We start from the raw sequence: 26,183 nt of genomic DNA, 5'->3' as shown, positions 1-26,183 counted from the left end.
ACAGACAAGATCAGACAGGCATCCCCCTTGACTGTGATGTTTACAGATGATATTGTGATTTGTAGTGAGACTGGGGAATAGGTTGAGAAGATCCTGGAAAGGTGGAGATATGCTCTAGAGAGGAGAGGAATGAAGGTCAGCATGACTAAGACAATATATGTGTGTGTGAATAGGAGGGAGAATAGAGGAATGGTGAGGATGCAGGGAGTAGAGTTTGAAAAGGTGGATGAGTTTAAATATTTGGGATCAACAGTTCAGAGTAATGACGAGTGTGGGAGAAAGGTGAAGAAGAGAGTACAGGCAGGATGGGGAGGGTGGAGAAGGGTGTCAGGAGTCATTTGTGACTGACGAGTACCATTAAGAGTGAGAGGGAAGGTCTACAAGAGGGTAGTGAGACCAGTTATGTTATATGGGTTGGAGACAGTGGCAATGACAAAAAGACAGGAGTCAGAGCTGGACATGGCAGAGTTAAAGATTTGCACTACGTGTGATGAGGGTGGACAGGATTAGGAATATGTATATTAGAGGGTCAGCCTAGGCTGGATGGTTTGGAGACAAAGCCAGAGAGTAGCAGGATTATGTTGGTCTGGACATGTGCTGAGAAGGGATGCTGAGTATATTGGGAAAAGGATGGTAAGGATGAAGCTGCCAGATAAGAGGAAAAGAGGAAGGCCTAAGATAAGGTGCATGGATGCGGTGATAGAGGACATGCAGGTGGTTGGTGTGCCAGAGCAAGATGCAGAGGACAGGAAGAAATGGAGACAGATGATCTGTTGTGGTGACCCCTAATTGGAACTGCCAAAAGAAAGAGAAGCAGATGCTGCAATGTCAGTCTTCACAGGTTGCCAATGATTTGCCAGACATAACACAACCCTATGAGTAAATTACTACAAATATGAGGCACACATATGGTAAGTGTGCATAACACTGGACAGTTGAATGGTATGAGCTTAGTATATCACATGGAGTTCAACACACACATCTACAACAGTAGTTTACTATGGAAATACCCTGTATAGGTCTGTCACATTTTTGAGACAAACATGTATATCATAGTTGTATTCACAATTAACATATGGATATCTATGACATCCCAGTAGCTGGCCTAGCAATGTTACAGTCAGTACTATTCAACACACACTCCAGTAGTAATCATATGTAAGCCATCTTTTCCTGGGGTGACTCAGGGGCCTGAGCTGTGATCTATGTCACTTCAGACAGACCCAGATGCAATGGCCATAGGTTCTTATCAGCAATATATCAGTACAACAAGTCTTGTTGAGACATATTTGTTGAACTTCCTATTTCCCATTATTAGATTCCCCCCTACTGCATTCCATTACATGCTTGCTTGACATACCTTTTTTTTTCCAAGTATAGTTGGTTTGATTCCAATATGTGTTGCTTGGTTGGTTGTTTTGTTTGTCTCTCTGTCTGTCTGTCTCTCTCTCTCTCTCCGAGAAGTAGGGTGTACATCTGTTTTGCATAGGCAGCAGCTTGCCTTTTGTAGGTAAGGCTCATGAGCAGCCGATGGCCTGTGAACCAATTGATGTCCCCCACTTGCTAATTGCATGCAAAACAGCTGTGTTGTTATTCCTAATGCCAATTGCATGGCAACATACTCCTATAATTGAGTACTTCATGTGGGCATTGCCTCTATTCCTTCCCTGTGAGGAGGACTTCATGGAGGTGTGTGAACAACAGCATCACAGAGGGTAGTTCGAAATACCTCTTACAACAAAAACTGTGGAGACAGCCCAACAAACTGGGGGAGAATGTTCCAAACAGGGACATAATGTAAGTATTGCTGTTATACAGTTGAATTAATGCTAGTTTAACATGGCGTGTGTGGACATGTCTTTTCTGTTTGATTTTAAGTCTGACAGTGTTATGTGATTGACATAACTCTCAACTGTAGGGCTATCTGCAGAATGGCCAGATTTTGGACGTTCACATTTGGTGTGTTCCTCAGACATTTTTTTGTCTTTGGAAAATCAGTAGCCTACTGTGGGGATTGCAGTCAGTAAATGATATCATCCATTTGTGTTTCTGACATCATATCCCTCAGAAAAGATATGTTACAACAAAACCTGTTACACCAGCAACTGTCTCAGTTTATAACATCAATATTTTACATATGTCTCTGTCCCCAAGTATGTCAGGCTTTGTCCAGATGTCATACAGTAATAGGTTGATAGGCAGGGTATATCATTATTTAGTGCATTCATTCCTGATGCCATCCCAGTGATGTCTCAGAATGCCAGACATGTTATGTGTAAGAGGCCTTATATATGTGAACAAAGCCTGGACATTCTGTTGGACTCTGAACAGTTGAGAGGTCTTTGTATTTCTGGCAATTGTTGGCAGACTTTCAAGACTGTGTAGCAGTGTAGGGTGTAAGTGTTATTTGGCCTGTGTAAGGAGGGGGGTAGATGTATGTGTTATGGCCCCTTTTCTATTTGACTGTGCATGCTGCTCCAGTTTCTGGTGGTCTATCAGCTGTATATGTTTGTAAGGGCAAACGGAGACTGCCTATACTGTCTAGGCTTCTGTAAAATACAATAGTACTGGTCACACCACTGTCTTGTGCACCTTACTTTTCACTGCTATTAGTACCCTCAGGAGCCATTTCTCCACTGTCTCACCCAGTATCTTTATCATATCTGCTGTGACCTCATTTGAGCCTGCTGCCTTCCCTGACTTCATCTTCCTTAGTGCTGTTCTTACTTCTTAGACAGACAGTGTGGCAGTACAGGCAGACTCTGAGCTAGAACTTCGGCAAAGGATAGGAGAATGGAATGCAAATCTGAAGGCACATGGGATAAAACTAAGCACAGATAAGATGGTGGTAATGGCAGCAAATTGGGGAAAATCAGAAGAATCTGAGAATAGAGATAGAAGGGAAGATAGTGGAACATAGGGTTACCACCTGTCCCACTTTGCGAGGGACAGTCCCTCTTTGGGCAGTTGTGTCCTGCAAAAATATTGTAAAAATGGCAGATGTCCTGAGATTTTAGCACAAAATTATTTCCTATATTTTATGTAATAGTTGCATAAAACAGTTATTCTGTATCTGAAACACCTAAATGTTATAAGAAACAGAATAATCAACTAAAATGCTACAAGAATAAGCTTTTATTTAGGCAAAAAAGTGAGGTTCTGTCCTTTGTACTGGCTGTGGGTATGTTTCAGCCTGCAAAACCTGACGTTTGTACCAAAAATGTCCCACTTTGGGTATTTGAAAAGGTGGCAACCCTAGTGGAACAGGTAAACAGCTTCAAGTATCTGGGAGGAGTAGTTGAGGAGAAGGGTAGTCTGAATGAAGAGGTCAAAGCTAGAATCAGAGGGGCTGCAGCCAACTGGCATAGAGTATTAGATGTAGTCTATGACAGAAGAATGCCAAAGAAGCTGAAAAGTAAGGTGTACAAGACAGTGGTGTGACCAGTACTATTGTATGTTACAGAAGCCTAGACAGTATAGGCAGAACAGTTGAAGAAGCTAGAGGTGATGGAAAGGAAGTGCCTGAGAAAGGTGATAAGATGCACACTGTGGGACAGACAAAGAAATTAGGTCATAAGAGCAGAAGCCAAAATAGCTCCAATTGCAGAAAAGATCAAAGAGAACAGATTAAGGTGGTTTGGGCACATGTGCAGAAAAGCAGAAGACAATCTGGTGAGGAAGATTTGGGACAGACAGGAAGAAGGTAAGAGGAAGTGAGGACATCCAGCAAAGAGGTGGATGGATTGTGTGAAAAAAGATCTGCGACAGTCAGGCATGAGTGTTGAAGAAGGCAGGAGTGGGGCAATGAATTGAGAGAGTTGGCGACTAACACGATACCCTGACGCCATGTAGAAAAATGGGGAAAAAGGGGCTGATAATGATGATATATATATATATATATATATATATATATATATATATATATATATATATATATATATATGTATATATATTATATGTATATTTCTATTTATATTATGTATGTATTTTTCCATATATATACATCTCCATACATATATACATGTGTGCATGTATATATACATAATCTGAATGATTCTACAGAATCTTTTTCCTACTGTTGAATGACTCTACTGCATAATATGTTTGAAAAAGCAACAGCAATCCCTACAGCTCAAATGATGTAGTGGTACATTGCTCTGACTATGGTGTATAGAGCCCTAGGTTTGAAACTTGGCAGAGTTGATTATTGTGTTGCTAGGCAGAACAGTGGCTGATGAAGACAGAGTGATTAAAGCAGTTTTAAGTGGGTTTGCGTGGGTTTGCCAGATGTTAAGCAATGCCAACACACATTTAACAGTACAGGTGCTTAATCTGTGTTGGCTTCACTTAGCATTGCGCAAATTCACTTACTCCCACACTAATTTATTTAAAAAAAAAGAAAAAGGGGCGATAGGAAAGTGGTGAAAAAGGGGAACACAGAGGGAAAAAATATGAAAGATAGCTAGGGATGTGCAGGACAGGTGTAGGGTAGGTCCATAGCTGTCTGTTTCTTATACAGCAACAGCTGTGCATTTGTACAGAATTTGGAGGTGAATTTGGACACTCAAACCCCAGATAGAGGGTGAGGACAACAGAAGTATGTTGTCAAGCCAATTGGACTGTATTACATGTGTCTAGTGGACACATGTGCAAAATGGACAACTATGTATGGGGCAATTTTTTTTTTTTTGGGACAGATGCCCTTTGCTTTTTTTTTTTTAAGGAGCAAGTGGGAAGTTGGGGAAGGATTGTAGGTACATCTGGGGTGGTAGGTTGGGTAAGGAGACAGACAAGACACACAAGACAGCAGACAGGGGTGGCATATGACACATGAGAGGGCTAAACACATTTGATGGGGATGGTAGTTGGGAATCCAAAGCCCGTGGGCCCCCATATGGTTACAGTGGGACTGAGAACCCCACCCATGGGCAGTCACCACTGCACCTTCACAGCCCCAAATGTGGCTGTGCTGGGGGTTGGACAGGAGGGGCAGCCTGCCCCTCGAGGTGCACCAGGTGGCCCTCAATTTGGCACAGCTGCTCTCCAAACTCAGATTGAAGGGTGCTGCACACCAAACCTCAAACCTGTCTGCAGGTGACAGTCTCCTGTCAGCACCCGCTCCTGGGGGGGACTGACCCTGTCCCCTTCAGTGGTTCCACCTGAAGGTGATGCAGGACCAGCAGATGAGGGAGATCCAGGTTGGGTCCCAGACATGCTGGGGCCTGGTGCCAGAGCCAGATGAGATGGGACATGTGGATCTGCTAGTATCTGCCTTCCCAAATGCGCTATGGTGTTCAGGTCTTACAGAATATGTTGGTTAGTCATGAACAACACATTTCAAAATTAGTTATAATAGCATGCATGGATGTTCCAATTAACTCTATAAAACAGATTTGAAACAGTTGCATAGCAAACAGAATACATGCATAAATGGAACAACATTATGCATCATAACAGCATGCCAGTAACATTGACGGCAACAGGCCACCAGCAATGTTATTTGAACAAGATATGTTAACATACAAGCAATCAAACATATTTATAATAATATAACACAAGTCCCAACATTAGGGTTGGAGCACAACATACCCGTAGTATATGAGTAATAATTATTGATGCAGATGTGGGGGACAGAAAATCCATTAACAACTGTTTATGCTTCTATTTTCCACAGCAGTACTGCTCAATACTCTATGGGTCTGCTTTCACTTTACATCTTGCTATGGCCATAGCCTCTGTAGTGCAAACATACCTATTAAACTGTCAGCCTGGAATGGCATGAGGCAAACTGTGACAACTCTGGGTACGTGACTAAATCGGACTTGTACATGTCCGGGTTACATATCTGGCAGAGGAGGGGTACCCTGAACTGCTGTTATGTGAGTGTGCTACTGGCATACTTCAACTGGTTTCCTGTCTGTGTCCAGGATTATTTGCAGCAGTGACCACTAGCCGTGACAGTGTGACACTTGAGTGATGTATCGGAAACATACCTCTCAACTTCTTAGAGCATGACATCTGAACAAAGCCATACATACGAGTGGGACAAAGGCTCATAAATATGGACAATGTTTAGATATTGTTCTTACAAACTTAAAAAGTTGATAAAATAACAGGTTTTGCATTTGCATTGGTTTTCTGATGGACATGACATCTGACACTTGTATGTCTATCATTATTTTCTAACTTCAGTCTATCATGGTTTGCCACTGATTTGCCATGACACCACTATTTTATGCAAAACTGACCAAATATCTAGACAAATATCTAGACATTCAGTGAATATCTATACAGTTGAGAGGAATGATTCGGGAAGAGTGCATATTGTATGTACCTACCCTGCTGTCATTTGCAGGCATATGGTGGGACAATTGAAAAGTTGTACATAGTTTATTGGTATACCCTTCATACAGCTACTGGCAGCATTTACTTACTTGTTAAACCTATGGGGAAAATATTTAACACTACCTGACTGTTTTTACATTTATTCCTGCTTCCTTGTGTGTAGATATGCACACATCTTAATATCACTCCCTGGATTTGAACCGTTTCTGGATGTGCAAAATTAACGACTAAGATATTTCTCATCACATCGAGCTACTGGAAAACTGTTGTTTTTGTTTCAATAGTTTCTGCCTAATAGTCTCTTGGCTAGACAGTCTAAACTTGTAATTCTGTGATGCATGCATGACAGATAGTTATTGTACTGTGCATTACTCCTTTGGGTTACTACAAGCTGGAAAGCAAAGGTTAATATAAGGCAATGCTGCATGGTACACACATTGATACTTTCAATATTACTATTCAGGGTTCAGAGCTTAGTGCAGTATATATTTCACATTTAATTTACATCTCGTTTTACAGCTGCACCATCTATGGTTTCTCCTAACAGCTTGTTCACAGATGCACCTCAGTTAATGTATGCTGTCACAGCCATATTTGCTGTGAAGAACCTGTATACATTCTATATATGTCTACAACAACATACCAGAATAAACACAACAGTTTTTAAATGTCTTTATTGTACTTCTATATTCGTCAGTCATACTTTTTTATTTATTCAGTTCACACAGTAACAGTATACCTGCTAGCAGTAAACAATGTACTTCTTCTTAGCTATTTTAACAAAATACTGCAAAATAGATTTGTACTCATCAGCCTGTTGGTGGAGCCTCAGCAGTCTGTCACAGTGGGCTGCCACATTCACAGCCCTCTCTGCTGCAGCTGTAGGGGAGAAAAGCACACATTAGGCATATCTGTCTATCACATTCTGAGGCTAGTATTTGCTACAAACTACTTGATAGTGATACTTACACACTACTGAATCATTCTGGGCCCATCCATCTTGGATCCACTGGCCCAAGAGTGCCCCCTCCCTATTCTTTAGGTGAGCATAGTGGTGCCGTACCTACTCACCAGTCCGATTGATGCCAGTAGCACGGATGAGGTCACATGTGAGAAGGTCCCAGGCCTTTGCTTTGTATTGGGAGTTCTGGTACTGGCCCTGCAGCAGTCTCTCCTCATGGTTTTTAACTAGGAGTCCAAACTTGACCCTGGACTCCCCAATGCTCCAGCTTTGCACCTGATAGAACACTCCATCTACTATGCCAGCCATTGTATCTGCACAGATGGACTATAACAGATTATGGCTGTATTCCCACCTGTGCATTTTAAGTAGTGCGATATTCCTGCCATTTGCTGTCACTGGACCATATTGAAAAGGTTAAGCTCTACTAAGCAGTGCGCAAATCTGCTAAGAAGGTTTTAACACTGCTTAAAGTGGAAGTTGTTGAGCAGTGATTAACAGTGTGCAAATACACTTAACTGAGCTACCTGCTGCTTAGCATTCACATCTTAGCAATGGCTACACTTGCTAAGCATAGCCAAGCATTTCTAATCATTGCTCATGTTTAATTGTTTTAATATATCAGAGGACTGACTTAATTTATTAAGTGTATATGATGTACTTTGCATGACATCCCTCTATGTGCTTTCTTTACATTGGCAAGGGGTGTGACTATACTGTATGGGTCACTTGTGTGTACATGGGTGGTTTCACATGTTATACGCACTCACACTTACATTGTACACTAGCTACACTACCCTGGCTGACAAAAATAAGTTGCTACATAATTTAAGTTTAAAAAATAGTTTTAACACTACTTTCCCATATAAAAATAAGTTGTTTGTCTTGGTATTCAAACCATGAATGCCTACGTGTAAAACCGGGACTCTACCCACTACACTATCTCAGCTTGGAAATATCACCTGTATATTTGCATTTATCTCCTATGGGATGTTTAAGCTATGGTAAGCAGAAGACCATAATGTGCACACCCACTTAGCTTCACTTAAACATTCCTTAGCCTAGGAAAAAAATAAATTATAATATTATTATATTATTATGTTAGATAATGAGTATTGTGGTGTTCTGACAAATCATTGAGGACTGCAATCAGGAAATAATGGCAAACATTTGGCTTTCAGGCTTCTGTCCTTCAGAGATTCCTGCTAATACATATCCTGTTTTCTATCAATTTTCTAAGTGTGTGAAGGCAATTTTTTCAGAAGTGTCCCTATTTATATTGTTTTTTCCCCATTATTTGTGCCTTTGTCCACATGTACTGCTGTCAGGGAATATTGGCATACATTTGATTTCAGACTTCAATCCTAAAGTAATTCATGCTAATGCAAGACCTGTCTTCTATCAACTTTAAAAGTTTGTGAGGGCATTTTGTATGATGTGTCCCTTTTCAGGAATTTATCCCCCATTATTTGCACATTTGTACACATTTCCTGCTTTAGCAGGTTGTAGAGGTGTATTGTGGCACATTTACAATGCAAGGGGTGTATCACAGAACCTGTCACACATTCCCTACATTGCTTTCCTGCTGCTGTATGTATTTTAGTGTCCATGGACACTAAAAGGATAATTTATTTCATTTCAGTGTCTGCAGACACTGAAATACTGGCATACTATTAGAGTAATTCTCTAATATTATGCCATATCCTATTAGAAAGTGCTGTACGGCACTTTGACTGCAGGGGGCATGTTCAATGTCTGTGCACTACTTGAACATGCCCCCTGCACTTATTCACGGTCCATGTCCATGTAGGTTACACAGCAGTGCACCTTCATGAATATGCAAGGCATGCTGCTGTGCTATACAGACATGAACCACTCCATGCAGGAATAGTGCTCGTTTATTGAATCCCAGGGAAAGACATTACTCTTTTTTGTCATAATCAGTTCATTAAGATCACCACCATCCAGCTCATTAGCATGACTAATGGCAAAATATTAGTGTATGCATAATTATTTTTTGAGGTTATGAACTTAGAATGGGAATTAACGGTGGTCTGTGTCATCTCATGGCAAGCTTCATGCAAATATGGACCACAGGCATATAGACAGGCCTTGTCAGAACATATGTGCATCAAGATAATGTTTTCTGTGTCATCATTTAGACATGTGGCATAATCATGCAAGTGCATTCTTACACTGTCCTCCTATCTGCTGATTGTTCACATGTTTAAGGAATGCTGTATTGTTCCTTATGCAATTGTATTTGTTTATATCATATCATTGACTATTGCAGTCATTAGCAAAATAAAACAAGTCCACAGAGGATAAGTGCCCCTCAATGACAACACTTAAATTTGACAAAAAAAAAACAAAACAAAAAAACAAAGAAAGGCTCAGGCACAGCAGGTATAAACTCCAGTTAAACTTTAATAAGTGCCTAAGAATCTACTTTATCTCCATTTTCTCAGTAGTATTTTTAATATTACCTAACCTAAGACTCCTCAAGGGTAATTCTAATACCATAAAGGCAAATTTGTGCGTTGTCCCATTTTCACAAACATGCCTAGCCAGAGCATTGGTAGTATCTTCTCTGCTTATAGCATATATATGTTCATGGACATGCTCCCTAAGGGTTCTATTAGTTTTACCAACGTAAAATGCTGGACATCTATTGTATGATGCTAAGTAAACTAAGTCCCTTGTCCTGCAGTCTGCAAACTTAGAGAATTCATAGCATCTCCTCGTTCTGGGGTGAATAAATGTATTAATGTATACCACCATTTTTTTACATTTTAGAGGTGATTTGTCTGATGCACAAATTGATTTTTTGGATGTCCATCTAGGTAAGAATGGACACAATATATTTACCACTGTCTACAAAAATGCATGCAAGAGGAATTATCTCTTACATAGAGACAGCATGTATCCACCCCACATCTATAAAAACATTGTTAAAGGACAAGGCCTAAGAACATCTAGGCTGACCAATAGAGATGATGACTATACACATGAACTACAGAGATTATAGAATAGTTTTAGAATGAGAGGCTATAAAGATAATGAATGCACTCTGTCTGTAGAAGGAGCTGATATAGATCAGAAAGGGAAAGGTAGACCATTTTTTGGAGCCATCACGTAGACAGGAGACACACAGAAGAAGGACATAATTATGATTCTAATACACGTAGATTAGTTATTCCCTTCACAATGAACAATATAGAAATATGCAATCTGATTCATAAAAATTGGGGTCTACTACTGGTTGATGACGAACTTAAAGAACTAGTTGGATACAGCCCCAAATTTACTTATAAGAACAGGAAATCTCTCAAATGTTTATTATGTTATGTGAATACCATGAAACATAAGGTAAATATAACATCAGAGAGGGAAGGAACATTTGTCTGTAGAAAGTGCAATTTTTGTAATTACATAGATGACACTAATAAATGTATTCACTCCACAACGAGGAGATCCTATGAATTCTCTAAGTATGCAGACTGCAGGACAAGGGACTTAGTTTACTTAGCACCGTGCAATATATGTCCAAGGTTTTATGTTGGGAAAACTAATAGAACCCTTAGGGACCGTGTCCGTGAACATATATTAGCTATAAACAGAGAAGATACTACCAATGCCCTGGCAAGGCATGTTTGTGAAAATGGGACCAAACACAAATTCACCTTAGGTTAGGTAATATTAAAAATACTACTGAGAAAAGGGAGATAAAGTGGATTCTTAGGCACTTATTAAAGTTTAGCTAGATTTTAAACCTGCCGTGCATGTATCTTTATTTGTTTTTTTTTTTGTCGTAATACATGAAAACGTATATCTACACATCAGACTTAAAATATTCCATAAAATGTATGGTAATGCCAAAGCTGTAACCATAACACCTTCTCTGTGTGTAGGAACAATATTTTTTAAATTTTACCTAGTGATGCAGATTGTCACCACATAAATTCTTAACTCATAAGGGACCAAACAGTATACTATTGATGGATAAAACATATGCATCCATGATTTAATAGGAAAAAACATAATGCCAGATGATAATCTTCATAATTTTAGACCTGATGTTGGATTCAAACACCTGACAATCAGCGTTGACACTCTGTAGATGTAATTAATGTGCAAATATTTTAAACTGTACACATTTACCTTATTCCTGCCTGGAATTCAGGTATCTGTAACCCAGTGTGAGCACAGTACCACGGGAACCTGAGGCCTTTTACAGACCCCTTCTCATACCTTACACCTTATCTATCCCGTCCACCATTAAATACTAGCTAGCTGACTAACTGCAAGGTAAAAGGAAATTTTCCTTTATAGTTCTACAAATCCTACTGTTCTGGCTTAGGGCAAACAGATATTTTTTTAAGAAGCTCAGCACCTACTCAGTAGGGCCCCGCTCCATTTGCCCTCACTACACTCAGGCTCACTTCGCTCTTCTCCCAACCCCATTCCCAACCACCCCCATATCATTTCCTTTATACTTATCCACTTTCATCACACCTCTTCCTACTCCTCCCCAAACCCTCCCAACAGCTTCCTCACAGACACACCCCCCTCCTGTAGTTCCTACCCACACACTCCTACTTATCACTTACCTCATCTGTCCACTGTCTACACTATACTCTACATTTATATCATGCCCTTCAAACCACAAGCATTACTCCTGATACCTATACTCTCCCTCCACTACTTCCTCACCTCCTATCACACACATCTACCCCCATCCTACTTCCATTTCAACAATCTTACTCTACATCCAAATACTAAAGCCCAAACCCCCCTACAAACCAGCCCTTCTATTCCAAACTATAATACTCTCCTTCCTAAAATAAAATTATCTCCTCCTCTTCCAACCACCTCTAAGCATAAAAGAAATGTCTCCCTATTTAAACATTTATTCTACTTTAAACCACTACTTCTTTCAGGGGGCATCCATCCTAACCTAGGCCCCTCCCAACCTACCTTCCATAATCATTCTCCTGTACAAACATCTACAAACCCCACCCCCTTATAAAAGCAAGTATCTTTCTACTTTATTAACCTCAGGTGTGTAGTAAACAAAGTTCAGGATTTCCATGCCTGGTTAGCTAACTATACTCCTAACATTGTTACCCTAACTGAAACCTGGCTAAACCCATATAATCAAGATAGTGGAATTACCCCTCCTAGCTATAACATCCTCAGACTTGACAGACAAAGGAAAATAGGTGGAGGGGTAGCCATACTCTACCCTGACCACCTCACAAGAACTAGTCCAAACCTCCCTCTACCCACTTTCTCTACAGCTGAACTCCTACTTACCAATGTTAAACTCAACAACTTTACCGCCATAACTGTGGTAGCTATTTATATCCCACCAGGAGACAATCTAGGCATACTCGAGAACATCCTATCCTATCTCTTGCAGACCATCCACAATGAAACCATCATCCTATGAGATGTGAACATAGATTGGCTTACTATTCAGACTCCCCATGCTACCTCATGCATCAGTTTACATGGATTTGGACAGCTAATCACTTCCCCTACCTATATTAGTAAGGCACACCTACCAGCTACTCTAGACTGGATTCTCATGTCTCACTCCCAAAATTACCATAACCCTCACACTCTACCAAACTCCCTTAGTGAACCCTGCCATATCATAGTAACTAGACACACTCCTCATTTTACCAGACATTTCAAGTTTATCACTTCCCACAAAGTCTCTTCCTTTAGTTCAGACTCTTTCTCTGACCAACTCTCCAGAATAGACTGGTCCCACCTCACAACACTTCCCCTACATGAAGCTGTCCACTCTTTCAACTCCACCTTTGTCAACATCCTTAACGCCCTTGCTCCCCACCGAACTATCAGAATCAAACTAATACTGCTCCTTGGCTAACCAAATCAACTAGAGCCCTGATGAAAAAACGTGACAGCATATGGAAACTATGGACTAAAACCAAGACCTCTTCTCTCCTACAAACTTACAAAGAACTTAGAAATAAAATAAAGAAAATTATCAACAAAGACAAGATCGACTTCTATGCCAACCCTTCCACCACCCTAAAATCTGACCCCAAGAAATTCTGGAGCACAAACAATCATTTACTGCATCCAGGAAACACTTCTCCTCCTAACCCATGTCCAAATAAAACCCCTGAAGAAACTGCCACTGTATTTAACAATCACTTCATCAACTCTATAACTTCCATTATTAATGATCTCCCTACTCGAAAAAGTACTAATAACTCCCCTTTCTCAGCCTCTCCATCTCATCCTTCAAACTCTTTCTCAACCTCTCCACCTCATCCTTTAAACTCTTTCTCTCTCACACCAGTCTCAACTAACTATATTACATCCCTACTCTCTAAACTCAAACCATGCTCCCCCTTTGCTGATAATCTACATTCTTACTTCCTACAGATTGCAGCTGAAACCCTAGCCTATCCTGTATCCATCCTGATCAACCGATCTATCTCTGAATCATATGTTCCAGTAATTTGGAAAACATTCTACACTTTACATATGCATAAGGGAGGCAATTATTCAGATATATCTAACTTCAAGCCAATAACTATTCTGTCACCCCTTTTCAAGATACATGAGAAATGTATCCACAAACAGATAATGTAGTATCTTCTCCAACAGAACCTTCTAACACACACACACACAACATGGATTTCGCCCTAAACACAATACTACAACTGCACTAACATCCTTTGCCAATACTGCATCACTGGCCTTTGACAACAACAAACTAGTTTCATGTCTGTTCCTTGACCTCAGCAAAGCCTTTGACACTGTCTCCCATCCCCTACTCCTAGAAAAACTCTCTCACTTAACTTTCTCTCCTCCCACCATATCTTGGTTTTCTAGCTATCTCTCTAACCACCAGCAAGCTGTCAAATGGCACTCTGCCCTACCCCCCCCCAATCATCTGAATGGGTGTCCCCCAAGGATCCATACTTGGGCCACTCCTATTCAATATTTTCACCAACCTACTTTACACTTCCTGTCCCAATTCTACACTTGTACAATATGCAGATGATTCTACAGTCATCACCATTGCTGATAATCTATCTAACCTCCACTCTACTACCCAAGCAACATTCAACTCTATAGAGACATGGCTTAGTGATATTAAATTCTCAACCCCAAGAAAACTAAGCTTCTACTCTTCCTTCCAAAAAAACTCACCAATCTCAAAACTACATTTTCCATCCTATCAAGCAATAACACTATCATTACTGCTGAACCTAGCATTAAACTGCAAGGAGTCATAATTGATGATCAGCTTAAATTCAATCTCCAAGTCACTTCCTCTATCAAAAATACTCACCAGAAACTTGGTCTCCTATACCGTAACAAAATACATCTAACCAATACAGCCAGAATAACTCTCTCCCATGCATTTCTTCTTCCCACACTTCTATATAGCTGTCAATTATTCAAAAATCTTAACACCACACTTTTAACAAAACTTGAAACTACATACAAGGTTGCTAGATTTGCGGCAAACCAAACTTACAAATCACACCATTGCCTATCTCTTAAACAACTGGACTGGCTCGAATTCCCATATGCTGCTACTACCTCAACTGCAAATTATCCACTCCATCCTCTACCATCTTTCTGCCTTAGCCTTCTATCCATTATATCTAAATATTCCCCAACTAGGACACTACATAGCTCAGACCAGGACTTTCTACAGATCTATAAACTCAAAACCAAAATAAGATGTCTACTCTATAACTATAAACCTGCTACAACATGGAACCAACTACCCCTAGAAATTAGGTCACTCAACCAAACCACGCATTTCAAACTAGCCACTCGGAGATACCTAACAAACAAATGGTCCTGCCACTGTAGTCATCCTCCCTGAAACTACCCTACCATAGCCTCTGTTTCCCTCCTCCCTTTACTGCCTAGCTAAATAATCATCTACTCCTCCATATCTATACTTAATCCACTTCATTCCTTGTCTACTCCTTATGTAATTACACTGTATATAACCAGTTAGGAATTATGAATACTATACTTCCTTTCATCACTCTGAATCACAGTTTCTTTTGCAGTATGACCTCTGTCATTATACAAAACCACTTTCTGTATGACTTAATATAAATGTCTTTTACTGTACAATTGTTCAATTTGATGATTTATTAGAACTGTTCTTTACTGTACAATGTCGGACACTGTACTAAATTGTTTAACTGTTATGATTTACTGCAATAGTTATCTTGTTAAAAATTTTCAAATGAAAATGTCTTATTAATTGTATGTAAAATGTTAATACTGACTGTGAAGCTTTTCTCTTTGAGCCTCCACTGAAAACGGGCTAAACGCTCAGCTGGACTAACCTGGTTAACAAATGTAAAATATAAATAAATAAATAAATAAATAAATAAATAATAAAATCATTACCCAACCACATCACAAAGCAAGGTAAGTGTCAAGTGCTAAAATATACACATTTGAAGGGATGCTGGAAACACTTTTAGCAAGGGAGCTTGTGTGCAGCATACTTCATAGCAGGAGTTACAACTGAATTATCTCATCTGGTGCACATTCAGCAATACAGGCTGTAAAATATACAATAATAAGTGTCACTTCATAATGCTATCAGTCGTTCTTTCCATAGCAGACTAATGTAGCCGAAAGTAAAAACATTTTTTTTTTTTTTTTTTTTTATATAAGTAGTGAATTGTCATTTACCATCAGTTATCATTGCTACTCAGTACCAGGCATTGTATAAATGCTGAGGATAAAGACTGATAACACAGAAGGGACAAAGTGATAGGGAGACAGGGAGAGAGAGAGGGATGAAAAGTGTTTTACGGGCCACTTCTGGACATTTAGTAGTGTTTTAATCTGAGATTAGTCATAATAATAAGTTTATCATGCTGTGTACTGTAAATAGTGTAGCAATGCGGACTAAGCAAAGGTAGGATGGTGGAACAGTGATGAAGACCTAAGCAGGATGATGGTGGGGTAATAATATAGTCTGTGAACAGTTCCACACATAATAATTATGTGAAAAAGACAATCCCCAGGATTTACTAATCTTCCGTGTAAGACTAGATTAGTCTTACATGGAAACGTCAGTCTAAGAGTATGACGGCAGCGTGCCATGCATATTAATGAGGGTGCGCTGCCTCAACTCTAAAGCTTACATGGAGCATGGACAAGTGTAGGGGGCATGTCAGACTGCTAAGCAGTCCAAAAATCCATGCCCCATGCACTGACAAAACCCAAAAAATGTTGAGTTACATGAGCGAGTCGCTCACATGTGTACATTGTAACACTACACTCCCCCATATGTTAAACCTCGTACAAATTTAAAAATTAAAAGAAATTTTTTTTGTTTTATTTCTGATATAGCTACCCGTATTTGCACGTGTTTGCGCGGGATTGCCCATTGCTTAGCTACAGTTAGCAGCTTAGACACCGAAGAGGATAATAAGAAAAAAATATGCAAATTAAGCAAAATAGTGATAGCGTAGTGGTTAGAGCCTTTGCACAAAGAGGAGGTGTTCCCAGTTTGAGTCCCACTACTGCACATTCCATTTTCTGTTGGAAATCTGTATACAAAAATATTTCCTGACATTTATCATGTATAAGTTTTGTAAAAAGCATTCAAATGTTATATGTAGTAGTGAATGAATTATATATATATATATATATATATATATATATATATATATATATATATATATATATATATATATATGAAGGTGAAATGGTTATGCATTCTGAGGCATGAGTAACTTATTTTAAGCAATATAAAGCACTACTAAGCACATTTTAGCAGTATTTAGCATATTTAAAACATTTGCTTGTAGCTGAGCACCACATTAACAAGCGCAATGTCTTTGCGCGTAGGTGTGTACCGTGCTAACCAGCGCAAATACAATGTATTTGTGCATAGCTGCACACCGTGCTAACCAGCGCAACGTCGGGCAATGTCGGTCAACGTCAAGCAACGTCGAGCAATGTTGGGCAAAGTCGGGCAAAGTTGAGCAAAGTCGGCTAAACACACCCACACCTCCTTTACTGTACCTTAACCATTCAGGTCTGGCCAGTAGGAAAATAAAAAAGCAGTGATAGGGCTCGAACTCAGGATACTGTACACTATAGTCACAGTACATAACCACTAAGCCATGACAGCATTTCATAACCATGCCCTTTCAACAGCCACATATCTATCAAAGGAATATTAAACATTGCCAACATCAGCTAAGCAGGTGTGCCTACAGCTGAGTTTTTTCAAAACTGGCCAATCACAAATAAGTGGTGGAAATGAGGCATATTTATACTCCACAGGCAGGAATACTTGCCATAACTGGTTGTATCTCCCTTCTGCAGTCAGCATGGTTGCGCTGGGGCATTGAGGAGACCAAAGTAATGGTTTGGCTTCTTGTCCACAATCATGAGGAAAGACTCCTGCGGGTCCAGTACCAGGGTAACCAATATAAAATGGAGGCCTGGAGCAGTCTTGGTTGTGATCTCAACAGTGCCACTGGTGTTCCTTGGACTGGTGAGCAGGTCAGGCAGAATTACTCTGACCTGAAGCGACGTAAGGAGGATCAACTGGACTAGTGGATCCAGGACTCCCTTGCGATGCCTAATGCCCCAATACTGAGTAAGTAGCCATTGTATTAAGCAGGTAAGAATTGCTATGCTTGTCTATACTATGGATAGGTATGTCTCAATATCACTGCATTTACTTCACAGCTGCAGGTGTCCAGGCTATGAATCAGCAAGCCCATGAAGACAGGTTGCAAAGGCGGCGTCATCAGGAAGGTTAGTAATTATTCTGCATGTACTGTTATATAAAATAAATGAGAGAGCCTTCAAAAAAGTGTTTTAACCCAATAAATAAAGGTGTAATAATCCTTTAATAAATGTATAATTTCTGGAGTCCATCTGTGTCATTTTCTTTGATATGTTGATGTACTGTTGCATTTTACAAATAGTACTGTTGTATTAAGCAGTGTTAACCCACACTTGGGTAGACCCATATAATGTGGATGAAGGGAGTGCCAGTAGCTTTTATGCATATTTACAGCCCTCAACTGGTGGCTCATGCCCAGCATGTACAGGTTAATCTGGCACATGAGTAGCTTGGTATTGTGTTCCCCAGAAATGTCAGTGTGCTGCCAGAAATGTAGGGAGCTGTTAACATATAACTGATACTTTCACCTGAACATATCTACATAATTATATGAAAGTAGATCTGTCAGTGTACCATCTTAGCAGTAGTGTGTGTGTGAGCAACTCTCAAAATATGTAGCAGTAACATCTGCATCTTGGACAGTTTGTATGTAAGATACAGCTCATGTATATAATGATCTAGCAAAATCCAATTTAACAATATAAGGACATTGGGTAGTGTAATAATACATGTAAGGGACATATAACTGCAGTTAATAGGAATGTAGTGAAAACTAGAAGGATATATAAGTTCTTAATTGAGCTATCCTTTTCCACCCTACTGTATGTGCATAAATAATGCAATTCCACACCTCAATCGGTATGTCTAATCTCAAAACATTTGTTGGGACATATATCCTATTGGCTTATAAATATTTGCATTTATTTATATGTATGTGCCCTGTTAAAATACCACAATATTGGTGGCCTGTTACCATCAATTCAACATGCATGCTGTTGTAATGTCCACTATTGTTCTATATATGCATGTGTCATGCTTGCTTTTCAACTGTTGAAAATCTGGTGTGTTGGGTTATTGGGAATACTTCTGCATGCTGTTATAAGTAATTGGGAATGCTGTTGACTGTTACTAACCCATATCTTTATCAAACCCTCCAAAACGTAGTTCGTATGGGAAGGTCGGTCCCAGTGGACCCACCTGTCCCACCTCAGTTGACCATGGCACCTGGCACCAGCAGGTCCAGTGCCCAGCCTGGGACCTCCTCCTCCATTGGCCCTGTGCCACCTTTGGGTGGAAGCACTGCAGGGGATGGGGCTCGGCACCCCCATGCAAACGTGAGTGGAGGAGGGCCACCTATCACCCTTCGAATGGTCTGGGCTGTGGTGCATAGAGAGATTGAACGTTCTGTTGCAGAACCTCTATGCCAGCTTGAGGCACGAGTGGCGCAACTCCCGGGTCAGCGTGCTCCTCCTACAAAGCCCCCAGCACAGCCAACCTCTGGGCTGTGAAGGTGCAGTGGTGACTGCCCATGGGTGGGGACCTCAGTCCCAATGTTTTCATCTGTGGGCTCATGGGCTTGCGATTTCCAAACATCCCTCTCCGTCAAAGGTGTTCACCCACCACATGTGTCATATACCACCCCTTTATGTGTCTTGTTTGTCTTGTCTGTTTACCTCCCCAACCTACCTCCCCAGATATACCTACTTCCCCTACCCCACATTCCACTCGCACCTGAAAAAAAAGTGCAATCTGCTCCCAAAAAAAAAAGTTACGTCCCCATACATAGCTGCCTATTTTGCACACATGTCCACTGGACACATAAAATGTAATTTAATTACAACATACTTTGTTGTCCTCACCCCTCTCTCAGGGGTTGAAGGTTTCATATCTACCTCCAAATTTATTCCATATGCACAGCTGTTGCTGTTAAAGAAATGGGCAGCTATGGACCTTCCCTACACCCATCCTGCACATCCCGAGCTACTTTCCATACTGTCTTTCCCCCTTTGTGCCCCTTTTTCACCACTTTCCTATCTCCCCATTTTTCTTTTCTTTCAAAGAAATGAGTGTGGGGGTTAGCGGGAGTAAGCACTATTAAGCAGTAGTTAGCGGGTTTGCATGAGTGTGCGCTTGTTTGCACTTAGCTAAGCATTGCCAAGCATCGCACAAACCGACGCAAACCCACTTACAACTGCTTAAAAGTGCTTTAGTCACTCTGTATGTGAGGGCCCTTGTCCTGCTCAGGAACAAAATAAAACACCTGTGTCAGCCTCGGACCCCGGACCTTATACACACTACACAACATGAAGTACCACTAAGCCACGGTAGATATACAACAAGTTGGTGCTGATATAAATATATTATACATCAGAATGAGTGAATGTAAAGGAAAAATAGGAATGCCATACCACACAACTTGTTCTTTGGATCTTTACCAACAGTTGTTGTGGGATTATATTACATGACTGTGATAAGAGAAGCAGCCATTCTAGCAGGAAATAATGTTACACCATCACTTTACAACCCCACACAGTATCACAGCAGGACAAACACTGGCATATCTGTTTAGGGCAGAGGCCATACCTCCCAACTGTCTCTAATTTTCAGGGATGTCCCTGATTTTGACACAAATTTTATCTCCATCCCTCTAAATCCCTCCTAAAACTACTGACTTTGGCCAGAAAGGTGGTGAATTACACTTAATGAATAATGACAATAATTAAGAGTTAGACACTTCTTTTACTTCAGAAAAGGTGTATTAATTCATATGCTCTGATTCTCTCAATGTTTCAACTTAATGGCAATAACATTTTAAAGGTGTCCCTGACTTTTTCCTTACGTTTCCCTGAGTCTGTTCAAATATGTACCTGAGTGTTTGAGAGGTCTGGCAGAGGCAGAAACACAGAGGCATATCAACCTTTCTGCTGTTACACACTGTGCAAATAGCTTTGGAAGGAGTTTCGGAAGCATACCCTTATATTGGAATACAACACTGAAATACAAATCGATGTAGCCATGTACTGGTAGCAACCAACTGTAACAATGCCATTGCTCTATTGCTGAAAAGACCTGTGTGGTGCACAGACAAAAAATAATAGGCTATTCTCTGGATACCAATTGGATAGGTCCACAGTTGAGAGTTACACAGACAGATTACTTGCCTTGATAAACTAACATGTACACAGCAACCCTGTATGTCCAGCAAGATAAAATCCACACAATAATACTTATGATCTCTGTACTTCTGCACCCCTACCCAAATGTAGAATATACCTGTGTGTGCAGGGTCTACCAAGGATGTAGGTAAACATACTCACAGTACTGAAATGTGTCCAGCTTTTCTGATCAGCTTGTGCTAATGTCAACACTAAAAAGCACAAACTGTTTAGAACTGAGTAAATGAATATTCACAGTATAGCAGTTCACAAACAATTCTTGTGCCAAAGGAATACATCTCAATAACTAGCTTTGTATGGCAGTTAATTGTAAAAGTTGAAAAGAAAGTACATCTTTCCATATATATTGGGGTAGCATTTTGAGGGGTGAGTACATTTCTACACTGACAAGTGGGTACAGGAAGCAGCAACATTAGGTCTGAGTATGGAATGTAAATCTCTGGCTACACCCCTGGCTTCTGCTATAAGAACTATACCAACCTTCTGTCTTAAGCAGTGATGTCCACAGCAAACAAGGATGATCTCCATCTTGGATGGCTGAAAGGGCCACACCTACCTGAGTTAGCAATTTATAGTACTGGGTTGCTATGACAGTGATTACTGCAATTACTACACAGCAGGCTGCATGCAATTAGCAAGAGGTGGCCACTAATTGGTGCAGAGGCCATCACATGCTCATGTGCAAATACCTACAAAAGCAGGCTGCAATCTCTGCCAACAAACTCAATCACTCTATTGCAGAGACTGACAGAGAGAGAGAGAGAGAGAGAGAGAGAGAGAGAGAGAGAGACAGAGACAGAGACAGAGACAGAGAAAAAGAAAAATAAATATTACCAAATCATACAAAGGAAAGGTATGTGACACATATGTATTTACTGGCATGTAGTAGATGTTATTGAAGAATAGTCTACATAATGTGAACCATTCATATGTGGCAGCAGTACTTATTTATGCATAGATGTTCTGGTTAACTACTGCTATAGACAATACAGTGTGTACCTATGGGCAGTGGGACATACCTGTGAAATGTGTAGCTCAGCATTAAATGTCAAAGATCTGATCCATGTTATCTGTGTTCTGTACAGTAGTGTGGCCAATGGCTGTTGGGGGGATTAGCGCTGGCATTATATAAACATGGGTGTTCATAGGTTCATGTGACAGAACAACACATGCATGATAGTCATATTAAAGTGTAGCTTAGCATTGGCAACTGCTGTAGCAGTCTTGTATGGTTATCTAGCTTTTGTAGCTATATATACCCCCCAATGTTAGTGTGTGTTCATATGTGACACCTGTTTGTGTAGCAGCAAGGCCCAACAGTTCAGCTTTGAGGTCCAGGGACTTACAACAGTGTGGACCTTGTATGTGTATGCCACACACATACAGAGAAATATATATGTGTCATATATATTCACATCTGTATATGTGCATAGAGCAGGGGACATATTGCAACTGTTTGTGAAGGGTGGAGATATATATGTTGGTGAAGGTTAGTATGCGCATATTTGTATGTAGGTTTTAGTGTGTGACAAACAAGACAGCATACAGTGCTGGTATATGACATGTGGTGATTAAACACTGTGGGTGGTTTGTTCAGTTTGCAATGTTGAAGCCAGTGAGGCCTGCTAAAGCTATCTGGGCTGTGAACACCTTCAATGCATTTATCCCAAGACTGTGCTATTTTATTACATTACTGTACACCTCACATCCTTTGTATAATTGATATTCTCACTATGAAAGGTGAAATGTATATGTGCCTACATATATATGTATATGTACACCAATGGATGTGTATATGTATGTATATATATATATATATATATATATATATATATATATATATAGTTATATATACTCATACACACCTACATCTACTTGTTGCAATAGATTCTCTGTACTGTTAACTGACCGTGATGGTCAATGTGTTTGTGAATACGTCAAAGATATGTATCTGTGGGATAGCTTACTGGGAAACTGTTTATGTCATGGTATTATGGGTCCTTGCTTTGATCCTAGCAAAAGCTGTGTATTCTGTTGCTAGGCAGAAAAAGTGCTATTGCATACAGCGTGATTAAGTCCCTTGGTTTTAACTAGGGTCTGTCATTGGAGGCTAAAGCACTACATCTATGATTATTGATTGGTACTGATGTTGAATCCAAATCCTGTGTGTACTGTAGTGCTACTTGCAGCTCTGGGCCTGTACAGCAAAGTATGGTGTATGTCCACATTGCTTGCATCCACTGTTTTGTGTGGTCCCTGTATTCATCACAGATTACATTTCTCAAGATTAAGGTTGTGTAGGTACTGACACACAGTACTGTATAGTACACACTGAAAGCTTATCTGGGTTGTCATACCTTTGTGTCCTGTAATTATGTCTGATGTGTGTGTGGGTATGTCTGGAACATGTCCTTTGACATATGTGTGGTAAAACATATAACTGCATATCTAGCAACATTCATAGTGTACTACAGCAGTATGCAACCTATATTCCCAATTGTGCAATATTTTGGACACGGGTTTGCCATTAACAAGTTGTGTGGTATAATAGTAATACATTTACTGGACCTTACACTCATTGTGATGGGTGATATATTTCTTTACACATCAGCTTGATGTATATCCGCTGTGGCTAGGTTGTGCATCATGTTGCATACAGTGTACCAGGTACTCTTGTATAGCCTTATATAGTGATTTTATTTTGTTGCTGTGCAGAACATGGTTCATTAGATTGAGAGTGAGCCAGGCACTTCCAAGCAGTTGTGGGGTGAGTAGTAATAAGTGGCCGTTAAAGTGTTTCACTCTTGGTTAGCTAATAGGTTGCTATATATGGTAGTTCAGCGATATCTGTACTGTATAATGTTAAATGTGCCATATGACTTGCTCAGACATTTTCATATTTATGTCTTCCAGGGATCATGGCACATCCCAGGAACCCCACCTACAGTAGTGCTGAAGATGACATAATTACTACCAGTATGATTCAGCACTACAGTGTCATGTTCTTACGAACCAGCCAGGACCAGCAGGAGCGTACAGCAATGTGGCAAGATGTTGTCCACAGGGTAAATGAAGTAGGCCTGCATAACTGGACATATGAGCAGGTACAGCACCATTGCAGTGATCTTCTCAGACATGTCCGTCAATGTGCTGCTGGTGTGCGGAGACAACAGCTTGCAACAGGAGGTGGTGTTAATATCCATCCCCCCTCACCAGAGTGGAGGAGCTGCTCCTGAGCCTGGTGGCACCTGCCCAACAACAACAAAAGCAGACATACACCATGATGGAGGTTGGAGCCACCCAGCAAGCACACATGGTGCATGCAAGTAACATGGCATATCTGTAGACTACTATTATCTGTATTGGTAGATGCATGCATATGTGAGATGTGGAGTGTGTCATTAAAAAATGTGGAGCCTGTTGTGCGATACTGATCATTTGGAACATAATCTGCAGCCCTGTGAATGTAAACTGTTCTTGTACTGTAAGATTGCAAACACACAGTAGTAATGCCACAGGTGTGGCCATTGACAAACTGTCTCATCTCTATGTAGGTCCCTCTGGGGTGACATCAAGGCAGCGGACAGATGCTGGTGAGTGTGTTCTACATGTATTATTGTAAATAAAAAGGGCATGTCATAGTTAAGGTGTAGGCCATGTACACATGTAACACACCTACCCATAATGCATGCTGTGCATGTTTGGTGTAAGACGACGCACATCTCACTAATGTGATTAGCTGCCTCAGACACATGCAATACTGAAACCATCTCAAACAAATGTGGCTAAACTGTAGTGACCATTGGATAGGTGCAGTTGATACTCAACATGCACATAACATACACATCTATGTCATACACAGAGCATTTTAACATGCTACACATAAAGGATTCCCAAACCCTCTGTAAAGACACACTCCAGTATCCAATATCTCATCCACACTTTACACATAATATACCTGAGAGGTAGAGGCCTATCATGGGGCATTTAAACAATCTGCAACACACTACACATTCATGTCAGGGAATGCTTCTTATTGGCTGCCTTACAAACTCATGTAACAACTGTTTGTGAAATGGTGAATGTAGCCAAGGTAGTACAGCTCCGATACAGCATGAGTAGTGCTGGTTTGGGAAACATTTGTGGCCTTGAGTGACCACATGATGCTTCATGATGATGGCCTATGGTACTATACCCCATCTAGTTATTGTAACCACAGTATTACACATAGCTTTCATTGCTATACACCTTGATGTTGCATGTGTGCACACATATGCACCTCTAATGAATATGCATACCAATCACCATTTGCACAACTGACACATATATGTCTTGTGATACTATTGAGTTTTGAATACCTGCACAGCAATGTTGTGTCCATGTATGCATTGTGTTCCAGGGGGAGGCCCATCACCTAATAACAAAACACATGCATCAAAACCATGTATGCTGTTAGTAACAAGGATTGTCTACACTTGCACTGCATGCTGTTGAGCAACACATGTCCTGCATGCTGACATGTGTGATATGACTGTTTTGTGTGTGATACTGTACCCCACCATCACCTGCTATTGTGTATGTTCTGAGATTGCTGGTGTTGTGTGTGACTGCTTTAGGGAGGAGTGTATTTTTGTGTGTGTACATGTGTGCATGTGTGCATGTGTACATGTGTTCATGTGTGCATGTGTGCATGTGGTCTGACATCATGTTTAGGTCTTAAAGTGTGATTCCTGTTTTCCTCTCACAGGTGCCGAGATGGTGCTGGTTCAGTACAGCAGGGAACCTGATGTCACTGAGACAGAAAGTGATCAAGAGGACAGGTGTGTTGAGGCACAGGCAGGTTTTTCAGGGTCTGTTGTTGGGCCACCAATTGACAGTACACAAGTCTCCACCCCATCCATGCACACAGTCATACTGCCTGTACACCCATCATCACCATTGCCCTTAGCTGAGGGACAGTGTATGGTTGGCACTGGCCAGGACAGTGTGCTGTCTATGGCATATGTATCAGGACACAGCAGCC

This window comes from Protopterus annectens, chromosome 3.part0 (assembly GCF_019279795.1).
Source record: "Protopterus annectens isolate FY-2018-M chromosome 3.part0, PAN1.0, whole genome shotgun sequence".
NCBI classification, from domain to species: domain Eukaryota; kingdom Metazoa; phylum Chordata; order Ceratodontiformes; family Protopteridae; genus Protopterus; species Protopterus annectens.
Note: the sequence above shows the minus strand (reverse complement) of the source record.